General features: G+C 34.9%; 1 protein-coding gene across 2 annotated transcripts in view; it reads right to left on the bottom strand.

Moving 5' to 3' along the window:
• The window catches only part of LOC138715292 (acyl-coenzyme A oxidase 1-like), a 150,948-nt gene extending 127,860 nt beyond the window's left edge, over nt 1-23,088 (bottom strand). The window contains exon 1 of one of the 2 annotated variants that reach the window (XM_069848050.1): nt 22,971-23,088. The gene's annotated coding sequence lies outside the window, so the exon portion shown is untranslated. Of the gene's footprint in view, nt 1-3,456; nt 3,470-22,970 lie in introns of those variants that run through there. The other variant, XM_069848055.1, reaches the window with a different exon arrangement.
• Between the last annotated feature and the right edge of the window lie 292 nt (nt 23,089-23,380).

Here is a 23,380-nt window from a genome sequence, read left to right as displayed (position 1 = left end):
CATATTTTATAAGGTCAATGAGCTGCTAAAGTATACAGAAATCGATGTTACGAAAAAAAAACTAATTAAATGATAGGCCTACTTTTACCTTTTACTTTGTTAGAGCATATTTGTGCATATTTGGCAATTTGATCCTAATAAAGCATATTTTATTGATCTATTGGTCATATTTAGCATATTTTTACATTTTGAAGCTTTTTATACACTTGTCTATATCCAATTTTTTTCCGTTATTCTTTGAATTTCGTAGAACTATGTTCCTTCATTTTCCTCTGGTAAAATTTTTATATTTCTTCCTCCTCTATTCTGTGGACTATGCAAAATGGACTTGACCCTGAATGGTTATGAGCAGGCTTCGAGACTTTGGACCCGATACAATAAGTTTACTGTGCATGCACTATAGGTTGTTGACTCGCTGCAGGTAGATAGAGATGTGTTGAGGTAACAACGTTGCTATTTAGAGTAGAGTAGGCCTTCGGTAGTATGGGGAAACACACATATGTGCATTCTGAAAGTAAATATACATTACACAATGATAATGTCAAAAGAATGTGAAAAGCATTTATTCTGCTGTCTTTTATAAGCATTTGTGTTTAATTATACACAGTGTTAATGGTGGAACTAAGCATGTAGCAATTTTTTTTTTCTTTTATCCTATTGGTCGTCTTTAGGAAGTGCAGTTACAGTACCGAAATGCAATGTACTACAAGATACATTCTCAGTGTCTCAAACGTAAATCTTTTTCGGTTATCTGCCAAAGTTTGTACTGTAGAAAGCTGTGCTCTACGTCGTATGACGTGATAGGAGCGAAACGAAAAAACCTAACATGATTGCAGTCTCTAAGAGATAGTCCTTTATTCTCGGGTGACTCTATGTCCACTAATTTGTTGTTTATGTTACACAATGTTTCATATCCGTTATTTTTACATAAAATTGATTTCCACTTCTGTTTTACACGTTCAGTAACCGTTGTACTTTATGTCTCATTAATTCTCTGCATAATTTTCTAAATTAATTTGAGGGCTTCCGGTACCTCTTGCTCTGACTTTTCTAATTGTGTAATAGTTTCAGACACACAGTTTGTATGAAAAACAAATTATTCGTCAGAACCTTCAAATCCGAGCGTTTTCCTTTGCGTATTTGTTGGCATCCATTCTACAGTACCCCAACCCACTGTATGCTTTACCACTATACTCAGTACGCCGATATGCGGATTTCCCACTGAACTCCTCTATTGGGTCCGAAGTCTCGAAGCCTAGTTGAGTCACGACAAATATATGTCTATTGTTTTCACGCAAATAGAGAAAGGGGTGGCTAGGTATTTCACTTTAAGCAAGTGAATATGGAAGTAGGGAAAACCACTGTTTCCAATTTGAGAGAGAGAGGGGGGAGGAGGAGAGGAGGGAGAGGGGAGAGAGAGAGAGAGAGAGAGAGAGAGAGTGTCAAGTGATATTCATTTTAAATTTGGTCTCATTTTATCAAAAGTAGAAAAAGCGTTTTTGTATGTACAAGGCTTTGGTAGCTGACAACAGACAACAATTTATATTTGAAAATTTGCGCAAGGTATTCATTGTTACATTGCAACTAAGGTTTCAGAATATAAATATAATGAAAGTTTATAAAAATAAGTTAGTATTTTCTATTTTGAATGCTTTAAAATTCCTTAAATTTCACTTTTTTCTCTTTTAGTTGTCATTCTAGGTATAGTTTATCCTCCAAAGTAAACTATAAAAAATATTTAAATTTGTTATGGCATATTTTTATATTATAGAGCATATTTCTGGAATTTTTAGGTCATTAGTGCATATTTTGTCCAGTTTTATGGCATAAAAATTCTAGTCCTACTCATAACCAAGCTTGTAATAATAATAATAATAATAATAATAATAATAAGAATAATAATAACAATAATAACAACAAAACAACAATAATAATAATAACAATAGCAATAATAATAATAATAATAATAATAATAATAATAATAATAATAATAATAATAATAAGGGAAAATGTAGATGTGTTTAGTTACATGTAATTCTAAGAGTTAAACAATTACAATTTAGTGTTAAATAAGACAATTTGGATTGAAGGGATGATAAACATAATGAAGGAAAATTGATATATTAAAAATAAATATTCTACGAAAGTAATATTTGAATAAAGGACATATTCTAGAGAAGAAAAATAGTCTTTCTGAAAATCGACTTTTGAAAGTAGTCAATATCTGACAGCCCTTTACACTATGTACACTAGAATACGCTATTTCCACTACTGCACTATCGTAAAGATGAAGACTTACATTGATAAAAAATTATTCACATTACTGTATACAATTTACAAACTAAGTAGGCTATAGTACATATTATGAAATAAAATACCTTACAATACGCAACACTGTACATAAGCTTAATAGTACAAATAATGTTTGATCAATGTAGAGCTACATTCTTTACTATAGTGTAAATAGTAAAAATAGCGTTTTGTAAATATTAGTGTAATTGTTAAAGTGATCCATGTTTTGTTGACGAATTAAGAGTCGCGTGAGCCGTCAGTCAAGTACCGGTACTTCGCTTGTTGGATGGACTGCGTTGTAGCCTCGTGGGGCAAAGTACTGTTTCTAGTTATCATTTATTATTAAAAAAATAAATTATGGTTTATTTAACGACGTTCGCAACTGCCGAGGTTATATCAGCATTGCCAATGTGCCAGAATTTTGTCCCGCAGGAATTCTTTTATATGCCAGTAAATCTACTGACATGAGCACACTTAAATGCCATCGACCTGGGCCGCAACCTCGAGTACGGGCTGTTCCATGTGAAATCGGACAAAATTTCACAAAATCTGACCTCGCATTTAAAAAAAAAAAAAGTGCTTCTGTCATTGAAAGGCCTTCACTGGACAAGCCTAATGGTGAATTAAAATATCCCCAACTAGAATTACTTTTCATTTTATAAAGCGTCAAATTTATCGTAGGCTACATTCATAAAATTCTTAGCTTTGGAAGAGCATTGCTCAGAGACATTTAGTGGTAGAATTTTCAACGACATCTCTTTTTAAAGCAGACTCAGAGTGTAATATAATGACTTTGGAGGGATTTTTTTAAAATTCTTATTCACTTGACTAGGCAGATTTATTTATTTTACTTTTTTTCTTTAAAAAATATCTCAAACATAAAAATACGCCAATATGGGCGACTTAATATAGAATAAAACACAGTTCACAGATCCAAATTTTTTTTTTGGGTAAGGGTGGAAAAAAAAAATAAAGAAAAGAATTCTCATCGTGGATTTCTTCGCCGCGCGGCTGCATCCCACAGCAAGTTGAGCGTGCGCGTAGTTGGTCAATGCTAGCAGCTCGCAAGTTCCGTCATGCGAGTAGTACACGCATTTGAAAACAACTCGAAATGAAAGATGTATTTCTCTGAATACTAAAATAATTACATAATCCTACACTAACCTGTTACTGTTTACTGATGGTTACTTCAACACTATCGGCAGCATGGGAGAAAAGTTTCATTTCCAGCTTCGATGTGGAGACAAGTATGAAGGCATGCGATGTTCTTCTTCCAGGCACTATTCGGGCGAGTTCGAATCTCTGTTCTAACTCTTTTAGTTCACTGGCATAGTCTTCATTTGTGCAGTAAGAAATTGTAAATGCTTGCAAATTCGTTTCAAACCATTTGAATAATTCAAGTGGAGTTGTTATTTGTTTATCGACGAGCCTTTGCAGGCTAGCTCTTGCAGTTAATCTCTTAACGGTACCTCCGACACCGTCACACGGTCCTTTGCCATGTGAAGTTGCGAAAAAGTGCCACTGCGCCTCTACACCGAATTATTTCTCATGATGGCATAAATTAATGAACTGTTTTCTGTTTTTGTACTGGGAGGCCGCACCGTCACTAAAATAATAAAGTTTTTCCACATTTGCAAATTTGTGTTTTAAAAAATTTACCAAACGTTTCTGAAAGAGGTGAACTGCGACAGAGTCGTGTTTTAGGCATTCAGATATTACAACAAAAGACACACACTGGAGAGCATCGTAGTTTCTATGGTAAATGACGAAAGGGTGTAATGTGGCCTGAAGGTTGTTCCAGTGAAATCCGTGCACCTCGTCCTGTACAATGAAGGCATAGTTTTCTGAAAAATCTAAAACTACTGCGTATTCCCCTGGATTTAATTTGGTTTTCACATCAGAGTAATAATCCTTCTGTTGTGCAGCTATGAACGAATGCGTTTTAAGCATGTTCAGTTTTTCGCGAAGCACGTGTATAAATTCATCGGTGTCTTTTTCCATTTGTTCGAGACTAGTTTTATCAACAGTAATCTCACTAGACGTTTTGATTTATCTAGAGAAAATCAAAACTCGAGTGGGATTTAATTGACTATTACACGATTAGAAGAAAGTATATAAAGATTAGAAGTAACGAAGTACTCCAATACAATAAAATATTAATTGACTTACGAAAATACAACTGTCTTCAAATGTATTATTGTACCATCTCAACATTACAAATATTACGCTAGATGCATGCTAGATGGCAGTAGTGTCTTTATACAGACACTGTAATGATTACTATTCAATAAATATTAATATTAAACAATCTCTGATACGTGACTATCCATAATATCATATAGCAGAAGTTCTTTTTATCCTCTCAGAGCAGAAGCTATAACATAACCTAAATAATATGCATAAGTGTTAGAAAAGTTTTAATTAACGACGATGACATAAAAAATAAACATGAATAATTTTAAAAGGAATAATTATTGAATGTACAATTTTCAAATTTGAATGTGGTTGGTGGTTCAATTGATGTTATATTGGACGTGTGCGTAATAGAAGTGGAACTCGTTGATTTAGGCCTACATGGTGTATTCAACTTATTCAGAATTTCCGAATGAATAATTTTAAAAGGAATAATTATTGAATGTACAATTTTCAAATTTGAATGTGGTTGGTGGTTCAATTGATGTTATATGGGACGTGTGCATAATAAAAGTGGAACTCGTTGATTTAGGCCTACATGGTGTATTCAACTTATTCAGGATTTCCGAATGGTGCTCTTCATTTATTTGTAAATCGGATTTCAGAAGATGCATAGGTATGAGCAGTGATTTTTATTAATTCTTGTTCTTGAATGCCAATGCGAGTCATATTTGAAACTGCTGTGCATCGACTGGAGTGATTTGTAATTTTATATATATTTTTGACGTCCAGACCAGCGCAGTTTCAAATGTTGGCAAACAAAGAAACAAATGCTATGGACGCGATAAAATTAAACAAATGCTAGGGACGCGATAAAATTAAACAAATGCTAGGGACGCGATAAAATTGTGCGATAAGCAGCCATGATTGGTTGAAATACGTCCTTTCGTACAGTTTTATTGGTCAAAAGTAGTATGACGTAGTAAGAGTGTAATAGTCAACATAAATCCACTGCTTGTAGGCTACTTTGTCAATCAGAAACTTCTCAAAAATAATTCCCAACTGTTGTTTTAAATTTTCTGTTCCGGGACACTGTGCATTTGTTAAAATAACATGAGGGACGTGCAGGATTGCATATGATTCTAGCAACACAATCTTTATTGGATTTTATGGACAAATCCTCTTCATTGATTAAAGTTCTCGTTAACACTTTGTTAAAAACATAAAATTTACTCTGTCTTCCTTTGTCAGTGCTGCCAAATTTGCTCCGTGGATCATCAGTTTAACATTTTGGTGGATTAGGCAGACACAAACTGTGTGTGTGCGCCAGAGGAACCCGCTAACACACAATTCTGAGGCCTCAACTGTGCAAATTTGGAGTAGCCTACCTTAACAGAAGGATATTTATCTTTAAATTGCTGATACAATTTCATCAGATTGCACAGAACCAACTTCTGAATATGTTCTTTTTTGCCGTCTTCTGTCCTCACTGTCACAAAATCCTTTATCCCTAGCATTGTCCGACTTACTTCTTCTGAGTGGTAAAATTCATGAACCAAAGTTATTGTTTCTTCTGTCAGAGAATGTCCCTTCTTCTTGTCTGGGCTACACATTAAAATCCCCTCTTTGCTAAATTTTTAGTTACTCGAATCATATGTTTTGTTGCTGCAAAATGTTGTTTAATCTTTGAAATGGGCCATGACAAAGGGAGCAAAGTTAAAATGTCAATTTTTTTATTCCTACTGTCAGCGGATGTGAATGCTCTTTTAAGATTTTCTAATATTTCGTCTTCAGGTTCTTGCTGAGTGGCACTGCTTTCTGATTGCTGAAAAATTTTTCTATTTAAAGCTGTTGCAATTTTCTTGGCTTTAGTTTTCGCGTACTTCTTTTGTGTCATTCTTCTTTTTCTTAGTGGACTTTCCTCAATAGAAACGAGCGATTGATTTAATTTTGGAATCGCAATTTCTTTCTGAAAGTTAGCAGCAGCAGCAGCAGCAGCAGTAGCAGTAGCAGTAGTAGTAGTAGTAGTAGTAGTAGTAGTATCGTCACTTGTATTATCAGCACTATCCACTTCAATAATTTCCTCTCCAGTTCTTTCCTCTGTAACACTTGGGTTACCTGCGCTTCCTCCTACATTAATTTTATCACTGTGATAGGTATCAGAATTGGGATTTGTAATTTGTTCCGCACAATATTTAGAAGTACCGGTAATATCCGTAGGGGTTGGTCTAGTCTTGTATAATTGCGCGGAACAAGTTTTACACATTCTTACAGAGTTTTTTAAGTTAATGGGAATGTTAAACTTTTCCAATATCCAATTTGGCACTACCTTCAACTTTTCTGTGGTCCTTTTTCTATGTAATCGTTGGAAGGGGTTGAAGCAGCGATCTGTCCTAAAACGATTTTCCATTTTGGGCACCCTATAAAAAAGGATTTGACTTTTCAGTACCGATAATGTGCACATGTATTTTTGTGACGCGACTGTAATAGCATGATTGATAGCTATAATAATTCTTGCTTTTAAGGCAATACGTAATCATTATCTTACCTTAATAGAGTAGTTTTTGTTGAATTTTCTGCAACAAAATAAAAGAAAACTTTCAAACAATGGAACTGAATATCCACTGTCACCCTAATAATATACGCAGAAGACTGGCTGGTGGGTCACGTATTCGTCTCATTCCTTGTGTAGTGACTACACACCAAGGTCCGTGGACGGTCGGTCGCTGTCGCTCTCACAGATCCCTTCATAACAGCGTTTAAAGAGAAAGTGAAGGCGCTGTAAATCTGTGACGTCACCGCGGGAACACACTCCACTCTCATCCCCTTAGCTTGCGCTACCTTTATTAGTAATTACTGGAATTTAGAAAACGTGGAGTGTGTTTGAGATTTTGGTATAGACCTTGCTAGTGTGCTATTTATAATAGGCCTATATTGTTACTATTATAGTATGCAAAATGCCAAATTGTGCTGTGAGCGAATGTCAGAATTATAGCAGGAAAACTAAAGGCTCGAGTGTTATTTATCATACGTTTCCCTCTGATCCAAAGCTGCGAAAGATTTGGGAGATTAAATGTTACCGAAAGGATAAAATTAATCTTAAACTGCCGTAGTTGTTCCGAACATTTCACATCTGATTCCTATGAACGTGATTTGAATGCCGAGCTTTTGAATATATCAGCAAAGAAAAAATGAAATTAAACGCCCAACCGTCTCTGAATTTACGGTTGTGCTATGTCAAAAACAGTGAGATAAACAGTGCTAGAAGTAAACGTGTAGAAGAGAGAACTTGCAGAAAAAGGTTTTGTCTGAGTTACATGTAAGTGAACAACTAGATGCAAAGACAAGAGTGCGGCAGGACGATCCATTGGGTGTGGTATATTTCGTCTATTCATTAGAAAATGAGGGACTGGATCTCAAAAAAAGAAAATGAAGAAGTAAAGAAAATGAAAAACTTAATTAGACATTGAAAAGTTAGAGCCTAAATTAGAAACATAGGCTAATACAAAAAGCAAGCATATTTTAGAGTCAACCAAAATTCACAACGTCAAAGAAAGTGTTTAAATCACTTAGTAAATGGAAAAGTGAAACATTTATTAGCTAAAGGCACATAAAAATGCTTATCTGCGGGAAAAGAAAGCAAAGATGGGAATAATAAGACAGAATTCCGGCATTAGCTCTGCGAGCAATTAGTGATAAACTGTACAATCATTTGAGATCACAGGTGGAAATTCCTCTAGCAAGCTTGCTACTCTGCAGCGTTGGACAAACAAGTTTTCCTTTTCTCCTAGTATTCTTACACCGGTACTGAATATTTTAAATGAACAGGGGCTGTTTTTGAGTGAAATGGATAAGTTATCAATGTTACAATTTGATGAGATGAATGCCAATGGTGTGATTTGTTACGATCGTAAGGATGATTCGTTATTGGTCCCTCACAAAAATGCTCAAATTGTAATGATCCGAGGATTGGCAAGTGAGTGGAAGCAGCCCATCTATTATAATTTCGATAAAACAATGAACAGAGAGCTACTGTTTGAAATTATAACAGAAATTGAAGCGGCAGGTTTCAGAGCAGTGACAGTTGTCTCTGACCTGGGTGTCGGCAATGGAAGACTGTGGAATGAGTTACAAATAAATGTAAATCAAACCTGCTTTTCAAATCCTGCTTGAGACAAAAAATTTGGATTTTTACAGATTTGCCCCACCTGAGTAAGTTATTAAGGAACCATTTTATTAACAGTGGGTTTCAATTGAATGGCAAATGGAAATGTTGCAGAGAAAAATGTAATTGAACGGATTATTAAATCCAATTCTTCGAAGTTGCAACTATTCCCCCAAAATTACATTGGGGTCACATTACTGTGCAAGAGAATGATAGCCAGGGAGTTGCAGCAGCCATGGAACTTCATACCAACTGCTGCTCTGATTAAATATTTGGTACCCGAAAGTGAACAAGTTCATGAATTTTTTCAACTCATAAATGACTTCAAAGATGTAATGAACTCGGGAATTCCGAAAGATCCTACACACAATAAACTGAAATGTGTCTTCGAGATTAACCACAATGAACAAGTAGAGATATTAGATAGAATGGAGGAAACAATAAAACACTGAGATTCAGAAGCAAAAATACTCTTCAGAATGACTTCCTTACCTCTAGTAAGAGCTTGAAAGGGTTGTAGGCCTATAGCGATTTAAAAGAAAAAGGAATTAATTATATTATAATGACCAGGAAACTCAATCAGGACGCCCTGGAAAACCTATTTTCCCAAATTCGTGGGATGGGACATTTTTATAATAATCCTCTGCCCGTCGTAGTGAAAAATCGCTTCCGCCTATTAATATTAGGATGTTGCCTGCCCCATCCTACAAGTGCCCCAGTAGAAGATTCAAGTGGAATAATAATAATAATAATAATAATAATAATAATAATAATAATAACAAAGTAAATTTTTTAGGATCTAGTTGACATTTCTCATGAAAGCGTGATCGAAATCCCTGAGGAAATAAACCCATTAGAGGTAAATATTGATGATAGAATTGACATTACAGATCTAATCAAAAGGAAAGAAATAGAAGTGCTCAGATATATTGCTGGTTATATTGCTAAAAAATGTAACAACAGAAGTGTTGTTTCGGATGCTAATTCCAGTCAACAAACTCCAGGATGGATAGAGGTCGTTTCACGTGGTGGACTGGTTTATCCCTCTTCTCACTGGATGGCAACAATTTTATTGAAGAGTGTAAAATTATATTTAGAAAATTTCATAAAGAATCAGTCAACCGAAAAAAGAATGTAATAGGCCGTTTATTTAATTTTTTGAGGGAAAAGCTTCCAAATGAAGACCCGGAATTATTGAAGTTATTTAGTGGAGCACGAACATTTTTTAGAATTCGTTACCTATATAGAAGGAACCAGGACGTCAAAAGAAGAAACCGTATGAAGCAGAAACAATGGTTACAGAGCTGCTCGTCGCGTCCCTCACAAGACTAGGTGAGTTAGTTTAAATTTTGTGAAATATTCCTAAAATAAATTGTTCTATTTGTAAAAATCAGTGTTAAAATTTGGATATTTTCACTCCCCGCTGATATTGGAATCCTTCCTCAACCACTTCACTAAAATAGGTTAATTTACAAAATATTCATTTAAAAATCCTGTATAAAATTAATTATTAATTAGTTTTAGTGCACATTCTACTCCAGTGTTATTAAGGGAAATTTAATACATTTTGCATGCGTAATGTAAATTCTGTCGTTCACATGTGTAGTTTTTTATTTATTGAATGCTACTTTAATATAGGCCTAATTAATATTTTGAGGCTCGGAATCAGAAATTGAAGTGTAAAATAAACTAAATATATTGTACGATGCGTATTCGTTAATAACTTTCTTTAAAATTGGACTCAAATATTCTACAAAGGTTAGAGATACAAAAGCAAGTTTGTATAATGAAGCATTCGTAATAGTTTTTATATCGCTATAAGAATTTGGGAAGTAAACGATCACTGAATTAAAAAAAAAATGAGATATTGTAGTGGGAGTTCTACCTCTAAGCCTTTACTCCTCCAGTGTGTATGTGACCCTAAGAAATATATAAATATCGCTAGAAAGTGCAAGCTGAGGCTTGACAATGAGTATAGTGTTCCCGTGGTGACGTCACAGATTTACAATCCTGTTGACTGTCCCTTTAAACGCTGTTATGAAGGGACCTGTGAGAGCGACAGCGACCGACCGTCCACGGACCTTGACTACACACCAGCTGTTTCAAGGCCAGCTGATAAGAATATTCTGGCTCCTCACATCGCCGCATGACGCTGCAGGGAGAGCGTATTTTTATAGCGAGATTTGAAATATTTATTTTAAGGCTTTTCATTTAAAATAACTTTTTAAAAAAATTGTATGATTCTTGTCTCAACAATAACTAATATTATAGTATTTTATACCCATACTTTTTTGGTGGTAACAAGTTATAAATCACAAAAAACAGTATATCCATGATTTCCACAAACAATAAAATATATGTGTTACACCCCATTAATACACTTAAGTGTGCACTACAAAATTAGCTATAGCTTAATTTTTTTATTTCGAACCCAGGCGTAGTAGTATGTGTTTAAAGTAAGAAGAAAATACAAAATACGCTAAATTTTAAGGAATTTTATCTGAAAAACTACTGGGCTAAGGAAAGCCAAAATTTGTACATTTACTAGTTCCCATATACTAAACGTCTGTACGAATTTTCAGACAATTCTGACATGTCATGGTATTTCGTTGTCCGATTTCATATGGAATAGCCCGTACAGAAGGTCAGTGCTATATCGACTACGCTACCCAGGTCGACTACTTTATTATTTGTACAATTCATTATATTAAATTACTCTGATCACAATTATCATTAAAATTGCCAAGGCACAGCACCTTCTCCATTGAAATATTTACAATATTCATAGTATTTTACTTGTTTTGCCATGACCTCGTTTGAAGAACGTCTATCTCTATGTCGTGTAAAATTTTCCAAATAGTTTTGTTCATTTCTCAGTTCTCCAGATATAACTCTGCCTGTATCTTCATCATCTCAGTCAATCAGACTCTGGTTAGCATACGAGTTAAAAGTTTTTCGCAACCAACTGTGTAAAGCGCATGCAGCTTTGACAAAAATGAAGTCACGTTTTTCAGTTTTAAGGGAAGTGGGGCTGAAACATTCGAAAACGACTAACTAATATTCTGATGCTGAAGGAATTTTCTACAACCCTACATGCTGTTGATACATAGCAGCTTTGTTCTACACTTAAATTCCTTTTTGCAAACGGTTTCATTAGATATGTTATCAAGAGAAAGGCATCGTCGCCAACAAAAACACACTACGACACTGTATCCAGCCCCTTTCCCACTCTTTTATTCAAATCTTACGACTTTTCAGAACTAAACATAGTTCCTTACAAAGCAAATCGGTCACAATAGCAACACAATCTTCTAACAGCGAATCCATGTGCACAAAGTTCTCGAACAAGGATCACGGTAGGAACAACGACATGGATCACGATAAGAACTTCGAAATTTACCAAGGACCGTGACAAAAACAAGAAATACTACTATAAAGACCATGACAAGGGCAACTGGAACTATAAAGTACATTACAATGACAAGCATTATGATGAGAACTATAGAGAAAACAAGAGCCGCTCTAACAGTTGCGAAAAAGAAAAGGATCACAAGAAGGAAAATGACATGGGCCATGATAAGCACCACGACAGCGACATGGAGAATAAGTGGTACCACGATAAGGATCACGAAAGGACTATGATAAGAACCAAGAAAGAACTATGAAAGGACCACGAAAGAATCACGAAAGGATCGCGATAAGGAATGCGTCAAAGATAACAAGGACCACAACAAGGACAAAGCAAAGACTAGGACCACGATAAGAATGACGATATGAGCCACGAAAACCACTTTGATAGGGATCACTATAAGAACAGTAACAATGATCACAAGGAGGACTATGATAGAGATCACAAGGACCAGAATTGTGATAAAAACTATGATAATGACAAGGACAACGATAAGAACAAAGACAAAGACCACGATGAGAATCATGGGCCACGATGAGCACCACAAGAATGATCATGAAAAAGACACGACATTGGACCACGATAAGAATCACAAGGAACAGGATTGCGATAAGAACTATGAGATTAACAAGGACCACTATAGGACCACGACAATAACAAAGACAGTGAAATTGAGAGAGGAGTACGTCAAGGATGTCCTTTATCGCCTACCCTGTTAAACATATACTTGGAGGATTTAGTAGGGAACTGTTTTCAGAACATTGGAGGAGTGATAGTAGGAGGAAGAAGAATAAAGTACATAAGATTTGCTGATGATATGGCGTTATTTGCAGAAGAGGAAATGATACCAAACGATATGTTACTGGAGCTAAATGACAGCTGTGAGTAGTATGGGATGAAGATAAATGCAAATAAGACAAAGAGCATGGTCATCGGGAAAAAAATATAGAAGATAAACTTGCGAATTCTAAATAGGGCAGTAGAGCAAGTGGACAGCTTCAAATACTTGGGGTGTAGGGTACTATAAGCAGTAACATGAACTGCTGCCAGGAAGTCAAAAGGATAGCAATGGCCAAAGAAGCTTTTAATAGAGAAAGGAGCATCTTCTGCGGATCTCTGGGAAAAGAACTAAGGAGGAGACTAATGAAGTGCTTTGTATGGAGTGTGACATTGTATGGGGCAGAAACATGGACATTACGACGAAGTGAAGAGAAGCGACTAGAAGCATTTGAAATGTGGATTTGGAGAAGAATGTAACATGTGAAGCGGACAGACAGAATAAGAAATGAAGCTGTGTTGAAAAGAGTGGGTGAAGAAAGAATGATGCTGAAACTGATCAGGAAGAGAAAAAGGAATTGGTTGGGTCACTAGCTGAGAAGACACTGTCTACTGAAGGATGCACTGGAAGGAATATGAATGGGAGAAGAGTTCGGGGTAGAAGAAGATATCAGATGATAGACGACATTAAAATATATGGGAAGGCAGAAAATAGGAAAGACTGAAGAAAGCTGGGCTTGCAGTGAAAGACCTGCTCTTGGGCAGAACACGAAATGAAATGAAATAGATATACTTATATATGTATAATACAATACAAACATAATAATTATACAGTATATTATGCTTTTATTACTTCTTTTCACCGCATATAAGAAATACAGTAAGTTCGACTTGAGTTAAAGATTATAACAATTAATATTTGCAGAAGTCTAGAATTCATACCTGCATGTACCGAAGAGGAACTGCTTGTTTACTTTCAACCCTTGTCCCATAACAATTACAAATCATTTTAATGTAAACACAGACAGTCAATGCTCCTATCAGTTTATTTAAGTTAAATTTGAGTAAGCTTATGGATCTCGTGTTATAGAAACAGGCCTACAGTACGTGATCAGTGATCACACAAAATACTGTAATTAAAAAATATATATTGTATTACAATGTTAAAAGCTAACCCGAAATTATCGTACAAAACGATCATTACAGTATATTGTTACGACCTGAGTACAACCGTTTTCTCGTCCACACAAGTCTATTAAATAAAATGGAAGTGGACCTAGATTTCATTCTGTGCCTGCACTTGGAGACAGCAGCTGACAGTGAGGCACGGATTTTTTTAAAAAATGCCACAGTTTGTGCATTTGTGACTAACTTCAGAGAAGGAGAAAAAGAAATCACTGAGTACTTTCAATTACATAATGTGAGACTATTGGAAGAAAAGTTTCATACCGTTCCACATAATTACCTAGCAATTATTGTTCTTAATTCTGCATCAATACACAAAGTTCTGTTATATTTCTGTCATTATAATAAGGCTTAGCATAACACAGCAAAATATTGATATGCGACTATTTCATCTTACTGAAGTTTTGGTAATACGTGTCTGAGTTAGGAGATTTACTACTGACTTCGTCAACACCTTGGTGGCAAAAAGTCCCGGTATTGCGTCATTCCACAGTAAGGCAATTGTCGTTTTTGCAGATACAAAAATTTGCACTCACTTATTTTACTTTAGAGTCTCGAAATACTGTCCCTCTGCTAATATGCATGCCTCACATCATTTTAAAATGTTAGCAGCAATGTCGCGAAGATCTTGTTCTACAATGTTGATAATTTCTGTATGAATATTGTCTTTCAATGCAATTAGCATTTGTGGATTGTTGACATACACTGTCTCTTCCAATGTCCCCCATAAACAGAAAGCTTTAATGTTTAAAGGTACAGTACATCAGGTGCTATTCAGAATGAAATTCTTCAGGACATTGTACAGTAGACTCCGGCCATTCCTTGCACAGAGGGCTGCTGGATTAGCGAGAATACTTAAAATCTCATTAAATTTGATGTTGTAAGCTGCGCCAACTACTCCATTTGCACTTTTAAATCGAAATTAGAACATTCCACACGTAGCCAGCAAGCATATATGTATGTAAGTATTACACGCATAAATAATACATGACACTTGTACAAATTATTACCAATTGAAATAGCCATGATTGTTTTATCAGTCATAATTGCTACATAATCTGCTTTTTTTTTTTCAGTGGAAATATTTTCTAGACTGTCCACAATATCTTTCTTTTCACGGTCTACTTGTGTGGCATGTTGATTACCATATCTCTTTCGAAATATAATAAGTTTCTCTTATTCAAACGTAATAATCAGCCTTTGTACACAAAACAAGTACGGTATGCTACCTGTAGCTAATATGCAAAGTTTTATGAAACATTGTTAAACTGGAGAGAAATTGTTTTTGTATAGATTCATCTCTATAAAGGGGTACCTAGTTTTCCTTATCCAAATGTAAATAAACTTCATACACAAAACAGTATGGTACTTGCAACTAATACATTATTTTGTGAAAATTTGTTGGAAGAGAAGTTATTATTTTTGTATATCTACATGACAATTTTATTGGGAGATTTCAATGCTAAAGTAAGATGGGAGGATATTTTTAAACAGACTATTGGAAAAGACAGCCTACACGTAACTAGTAAAGATAATGGAGTTAGGTTAGTCGACTTTGCCACATCAAAAATATTTAATTATCAAAAGTACAACATTCCCCCATAAATATACTTGGACTTTTCCAGATGGATTGACGTACTAACCTTCAATACTGATGGTTTAATGCCTCAATATAGCTACAGTTGCATTTACTTTCTGTGTTCTGCATTTCAAAGCAAGAAAGAAACATAACAAGAAAAGGCACAAGCAATTACACATTACATACGGGACGATCACTTGAATTTCCACAAGAATTTTATTACAGTACTAGCTGAAAGCATCCAGCGTTGCACGGGTTTTCCTTTCTGCTTTTATTTTTAATTAGACTGGTTATTACATCTTCTCAAATCTCAGAAACCTAACTATAGACAACCAAAACGAATTGTCTTTAATAAGCAAAGATGAATCTTTACTTAACGTCACTTACATGAATTGATGAACTCCTTAGCGAAATGCCTGCCAGTGTTAACTTAATTTAAAACAGTTGTAAATCAGGCACCGAAAAGAAAACATGTCATCATGTGCTCGACGTTCACCAGTTTTTTTAAATTTATGTATTTATTTGTTTATTTATTTATTCTGTAGTTAAGGCCATTAGGCCTTCTCTTCCACACCGCCAGAAATACTAATAAAATAATATAAAAATCAAACTATGAACAAAGTAAAGCCCGACGAAAATATGATTCCTTTTCCACTCTCTGATCAGTTTCAGCATCGAAACAATTTGTACATATATAATTTAATTAAAAAAAAAAAATGTTAAAATGTTATGATTTATTTAACGACGCTCGCAACTGCAGAGGTTACATCAGCATCGCCGGATGTGCAGGAATTTTGTCCTGCAGGAATTCTTTTACATGCCAGTAAATCTACTAACATAAGCCTGTCGCATTTAAGCACACATAAATGCCATCAACCTGGCCCGGGATCGAACCTGCAACCTTGGGCATAGAAGGCCAGCGCTATACCAACTCGCCAACAAGGTCGACAATTTAATTTATATTGGAAGATTTTTTATCCCTTGACTGCTGTACACCCACTTATATCATACCCAGTTTTTTTTTTTTTATGACTTGGAAAACTATATCTCACAAATTCAGAACATATATTAATTCTTATTTTATACACAGAATACAGATACAATATAAACTTGCAATAAGTCATTTTTTTAACATAAAGACTAATATTCTGGGAGACGTATAGGCTTAATGGTATTTTAAAAATTAAGATATTATTGTTTCCACGATGCACAACATACTACATTTGCAACGTGATTATACAGATATAATTTCGCAGTAACATATTTTCGGACGTGAACAACAATATTTTGAGAGACGTATATTTTAAAATTATTATGGTATTATTTTCAGTCGCCTTACATAATATTCACATACTACATTAGTACAACATTCCCCCATAAGGATATACATAAATATAGGCCTACTTTGACTTCTCCAGATGGATTGACACACAACCAAATAGATCACATCTTGATAGATAAACGGAGACATACTAGTATAGTAGATATTCGAACTTTCAGGGGTGCAGACTGTAATTCTGACCATTATTTGGTGATTGGGAATTAAGAGAAAGATTATCAGTAGCCTAGCGATTAGAGCAACAAGTTAATATTACTAAATTCAATATTTGAAATTAAAGGACGAGGCAGCTAAGCAAAATTATCAGGTCGAAATTTCTAATAGGTTTGCCACCTTAGAAAGTTCCGACGAAGTTGAGAAAGAATTAGATGTTAATAGCATGTGGGAAAATATCAGAGATAATATCAAAATTTCAGCTGAGCAGAGCATAGGTTATTATGAAACTAAGAAAAAGAAACCGTGGTTTGATGAAGATTGTTGCATGGTAGTAGAAAGAAGGAAACAGGCAAAACTGAAATTCTTACAGGATCCAGTTGAGGAGAAGAGAGATAATTATTTCAATGAAAGACGGGAAGCAAGTCGTACACTTAGGAATAAAAGGAGAGGTTACTTGAAGGAAAAACTGAATGAGGTAGAAACAAATAGTAAGAATAAAAACATTCGAGATTTATATAAGGGTATAAAGGAATTTAAGAACGGATATCAGCCAAGGGTAAACGTGATCAAGGATGAGAATGGTGACTTGCTTGCAGACTCTCCATCAATCCTAAACAGATGGAAAAACTATTTTGCGCAACTACTAAATATACATAGGCCAAATAGAAATGATCGGGACGAAATTGAAATACAAACTGCTGAGCCATTTATACCCGAACCCACGCTTTCAGAAGTCGAAATTGCGATAGAAAATCTGAAAAAGTACAAGTCTCCAGGTATCGATCAAATTCCAGCAGAATTAATACAAGAGGGTGGAAGCGCATTATCTAACGAAATTTATAAGCTTGTACTTGCTATTTGGGAAAAGGAAATTGTACCAGAACAATGGAAGGAGTCCATAATTGTACCTATTTTTAAAAAGGGGGACAAAACCAACTGTGGTAACTTTCGAGGAATATCACTTTTGTTGACGTCGTACAAAATGTTGTCCAATATTCTTTTGAGAAGATTAACTCCGTACGTAGATGAAATTATTGGGGATCATCAGTGCGGTTTTCGGCGTAATAGATCGACTATTGATCAGATTTTTTGTATTCGACGGATAATGGAGAAAAAATGGGAGTATAAGGGTACAGTACATCAGTTATTCATAGACTTCAAAAAGCCATATGACTCGGTTAAGAGGGAAGTATTATATGATATTCTTATTGAATTTGGTATTCCCAAGAAACTAGTTCGATTAATTAAAATGTGTCTCAGTGAAACATACAGCAGAGTCCGTATAGGTCAGTTTCTATCTGATGCTTTTCCAATTCACTGCGGGCTAAAGCAGGGAGATGCACTATCACCTTTACTTTTTAACTTCGTGCTAGAATATGCCATTAGGAAAGTTCAGGATAACAGGCAGGGCTTGGAATTGAACGGGTTACATCAGCTTCTTGTCTATGCGGATGACGTGAATATGTTAGGAGAAAATACACAAACGATTAGGGAAAACAAGGAAATTTTACTTGAAGCAAGTAAAGCGATCGGTTTGGAAGTAAATCCCGAAAAGACAAAGTATATGATTATGTCTCGTGACCAGAATATTGTACGAAATGGAAATATAAAAATTGGAGATTTATCCTTCGAAGAGGTGGAAAAATTCAAATATCTTGGAGCAACAGTACCGGTAACAAATATAAATGACACTCGGGAGGAAATTAAACGCAGAATAAATATGGGAAATGCGTGTTATTATTCGGTTGAGAAGCTCTTATCATCCAGTCTGCTGTCCAAAAATCTGAAAGTTAGAATTTATAAAACAGTTATATTACCGGTTCTTCTGTATGGTTGTGAAACTTGGACTCTCACTCTGAGAGAGGAACATAGGTTAAGGGTGTTTGAGAATAAGGTGCTTAGGAAAATATTTGGGGCTAAGCGGGATGAAGTTACAGGAGAATGGAGAAAGTTACACAATGCAGAACTGCACGCATTGTATTCTTCACCTGACATAATTAGGAACATTAAATCCAGACGTTTGAGATGGGCAGGGCATGTAGCACGTATGGGCGAATCCAGAAATGCATATAGAGTGTTAGTTGGGAGACCGGAGGGAAAAAGACCTTTAGGGAGGCCGAGACGTAGATGGGAGGATAATATTAAAATGGATTTGAGGGAGGTGGGATATGATGATAGAGACTGAATTAATCTTGCATAGGATAGGGACCGATGGCGGGCTTATGTGAGGGCGGCAATGAACCTTCGGGTTCTTTAAAAGCCATTTGTAAGTAAGTAAGTATACTATATTAGCAACGTGACAGAAATATCATTGAATTGCATTTTGATATTGTGTAAAATCTTTTTTTTTTCTACTCCTTTGTATAAAATTTAGTCGAGGATTTGAAAAACACCCAGTTTTTAAGTCAATGCCTGCAATTTATACCTACAGTTCTTGAGCTTCATTTTAATATAGCCATTACAAATGTTAGTCGCACTGAAATTGCAGTTGCTTAAAATCGAATGGGTATCATAGCAATACGTGAGATAAAAACATCTTCTCCTTTTGTTTTTCCAGTTAATATTGCCACTTATATTACGTTTCGCATGAGTGCTTCACACCAATTCTTGTTGGTGCATAATTTTGGTGGGTCAATATTTCGCAATATTACTTCTGGTTATTCAATATTAAGTAAATTATATGGTAGCAATCCTTGTAGTTTGAAAGATTTCTAGAATTCGGTTAGATAAAACACAGTCTGCTCACTATCTACAGCTGCATCGAGAAATTCCACAGCCTGCTGGATCACATCCTATGGCTGCTTATACTGCCTACCCAACCAACGGTTATGCACGAGCAGCTGCTAGGTGGCAGGTAATGACTTTGCATATACTGATAATGTTAATAGCGGTGGGCACTGCCTGCCACCTAGCGGTAAAATAACTTTGATTGAGCAGACAGTTTACGCAATTATAGGATGCGATCCAGCAGGCAGTGAGAAATTCATAATACGGTCCTGGACTGCGCCATAAAGATACTTATTGCACGAATTATCTAGTTTTAGCCTTCATGATGTGTATCAACAATGTCATTTAATTTCGTATTTTAATTTCCATGGCCTCTTGAAAGTCGATGTTGAATACAACAGACAATAATAAAAAAAAAAGCAATTGACTGTAGAAGATTGCATTTTAATCTTATACATGAATGTTTGTTCGTATTTATTTCTATTTTTTATTTTTTAATTAATTTAACGTCCATTCGCACAATTTTAATATAGCCTATGTTTTTCTCCTGGTTATGAAGGTTAAATGTGCAAACTTTGGCACATATCGTTCAAAGTGTGTAGATTTGCATAGAGAACACATACATACATACATACATACATACATACATACATACACACACACACACACACACACACACACACACACACACACACACACACACACACACACACTTTTATATATTAGATGATCATGTATAAATGTACTGTAAAACTAAAATTTGTATCAAGAAAATAGCCTATGTTTTGGTTCCACAAAACTCCCATGCAGTACTGAAATTCTTACAATTTGAAGTATAGAGGAATGTTATTTTAAAAATAGAATTGTGACAGTGATAGGAAATGCTGAGTATTGTAATAAAATTGTGCAGGACTATGCCTATACAAAAAATTATACATAATGAAGACTGCGAGTCATTCATACACATGCTGTATAATTAAATGACGTGGCATTAAACTATCAGTAAAAGTGATGAGTAACACTAACATTAAAAAAAAAAAATACATACAACTTTCATAATTATAATGCTGTCATATTTATCTTGGCGATTCAAACTTTCTCAAAAGAACAGGAATGACTTTGCTATTCAACTGATTTAAAAGTATTTCTGATTAAACATAAAAATTAATTAATTTCTTGTGCGATTTTTGTTCTGACTCAAAATAAAATAATGCTCCTTCATCATACAGGAGCAAGCATGTTTCTATAATGCAAAGTAGAATATAACTATTACACAAGAGAGATTACAAATCAGTTTTAACGGACTAGGTATTTGGCCAAATGTTGTTCAACAACTCTAACTTTTCGTCCTTTATCAGAATACACTAATAAAAGGACGTCACTATCAGTGATGATTTCTGAGTCCAGATTCATTAATTTATAGTATGTCAGAGAAATGAAATCAAACTTTTATAAATTGTAATCATTATTATACAGCAGAATCAATAAAATTATTTTCTTTTTCAAATTCTTGCTAAAGTTTAGGGTAAGGTAAAGGTATCCCCGTACATGCCATGAAGGCACTTGGGGGGCATGGAGGTAGAGCCCCATGCTTTCCATGACCTCGGCACTAGAATGAGGTGGTGTGGTCGGCACCACGCTCTGACCGAAAGTTTAGGGTAACGACAAATTTAAACTTAAATACTGACAAGAGTTAATGTTGATTCAGATATCTCATAACTTTACATTTGATGACACGACCCACGGTGAAATTAATATGAATGTTATGTGTAAAAACAATTCCCTGTACTTTAATGCACACAACATGCATTTAATTGACTTATTTCTGATAACAGACGTAATTATATTCCATTTTGTCTTGTATAATATATGGACGAAAACAACACATTCACACTATAGGGCTACATACACACGTAATCATTTGTTTCTAGATGGCAGTTCATGGCATAGAGATACATGCACATATAATATACTTCTTCTTTTTATTATTTTTTTTAGAAATATTAAACACTGGATGACAGTATTTTTTTTACATTGAAATACACAACATTTATTGAATTTTATTTAATTTAGTTTCTAGCCAATATTCCTTGTAATTCCATATTTCTTGATCAAAATACATGCAAAAATATATCGTAAATAAATTCATATACAGAAATCATTTACATACTGTATATAGTGTTTTAAATACCCATGTTGAATGATCAAATAATAATGCATATAAACTACACATAACTATAAATATCAATATATTATAATGTACCGAAGTACATGATATTTCCATGCAGAGGGAGCCTAAGAGGTGGAATTTAAACTGAGAGGATTCTGTCCGGCATTGGAATGGGAATCTGATGTGGCTTAGTGGATAGAGCGTCAGCACGTAGAGCTGAAAACCCAGGTTCAAATCCCAATGTCTGACAGAATTTTTCTCTGTTCCACTCTCTCTTCATCATTATAAATATCAAATTTCTGTCCGATCGATTTTTAAAGGTGTCTGTACAAAAGACAGCTGCATGATCGAAAAAAGAAGGGGGGGGTGAAAGAAAGCAGTTGAGGAATGACAAAGTTACCAGATATTGCTCCGCAACACACACAAGGAACAGTCACACAACTTATTATGAACACTCGTCTCCAGTCACACTGTCATTCATTTCGTATCTTCATTTAATCGTTTTCATGCAAATATATTGTTTTATAATTTATAAATTTGCTTTGCATCTGCTGTAATAGATAAAACAGCAACAGATACGTAAGAAAAACAAGTCAGATAGCTACACATAAACTGTAATCTCCAAAATTTGAAGACACTAGATATTTAATATCTACACTAGACCAGCGTCTTTAAAGTCATACATTTTTCTAGACTTCACTTTTAAATCCTGTGCTTCTTAGATGACAGTTTCGTACAATCCAACAACAGTTCTGAATGGTTCAAAATAACTAATGTGCTCCAGCAAATCTGACAAGACTGCCAGTTCAGACCTCATGTATTTTACATAAATGCTGATTCCTTCCTTTAGTCAGTGGCGGCTCGTGATCATTTTTGTTGGTGGGGCCAGATATTTCACAAATTTTGCGGTATATGTTAAATTATGCACCAAGACTTTTTATTTCATTTTAGTTAATTGTTTCTGCTTAAAAATTAATTCAGCACAATACAACTAAAACTACCAACTACATAATAATGTAAATTCAACATTAAACTCACCAATTTGCAGAATTATTTATAAAGAAGATGTGCTCGTCTATCCTGGCTGGAAAACTTTTCGATGACCCTGTTCTTGAAGTTCGGAATTTGATGGATATGCCAACGAATTCAGCCTATCTTGACCCATGGTATTTCTGAAAAATATTTTTATCATGTTTAATGTGCTGAAACTCTGTTCTGACTCAGGTGTTGTTAGTGCGATTCGAAGGGCTTTCCCCACTTCAGAGAATGAATCTTGAAAGGAGTAATCCACAAAAAAACTGAACAAATCACACACAGAGAAAATGTCTTTGAATGTTTGAATTCGATAGATCACTGATAATTCATTAATAATTTTTTCTTACGAAATTAAAGGACAGTAATTTTTTGCGAAATTATTAGCCAGGTTGGTGAGGAACTTATCTGTGTCT

This window comes from Periplaneta americana, chromosome 15 (genome assembly GCF_040183065.1).
Source record: "Periplaneta americana isolate PAMFEO1 chromosome 15, P.americana_PAMFEO1_priV1, whole genome shotgun sequence".
In the NCBI taxonomy this organism is placed as follows: Eukaryota; Metazoa; Arthropoda; class Insecta; order Blattodea; family Blattidae; genus Periplaneta; species Periplaneta americana.
Note: the sequence above shows the minus strand (reverse complement) of the source record. Positions and strands in the feature narration are given on the sequence as shown.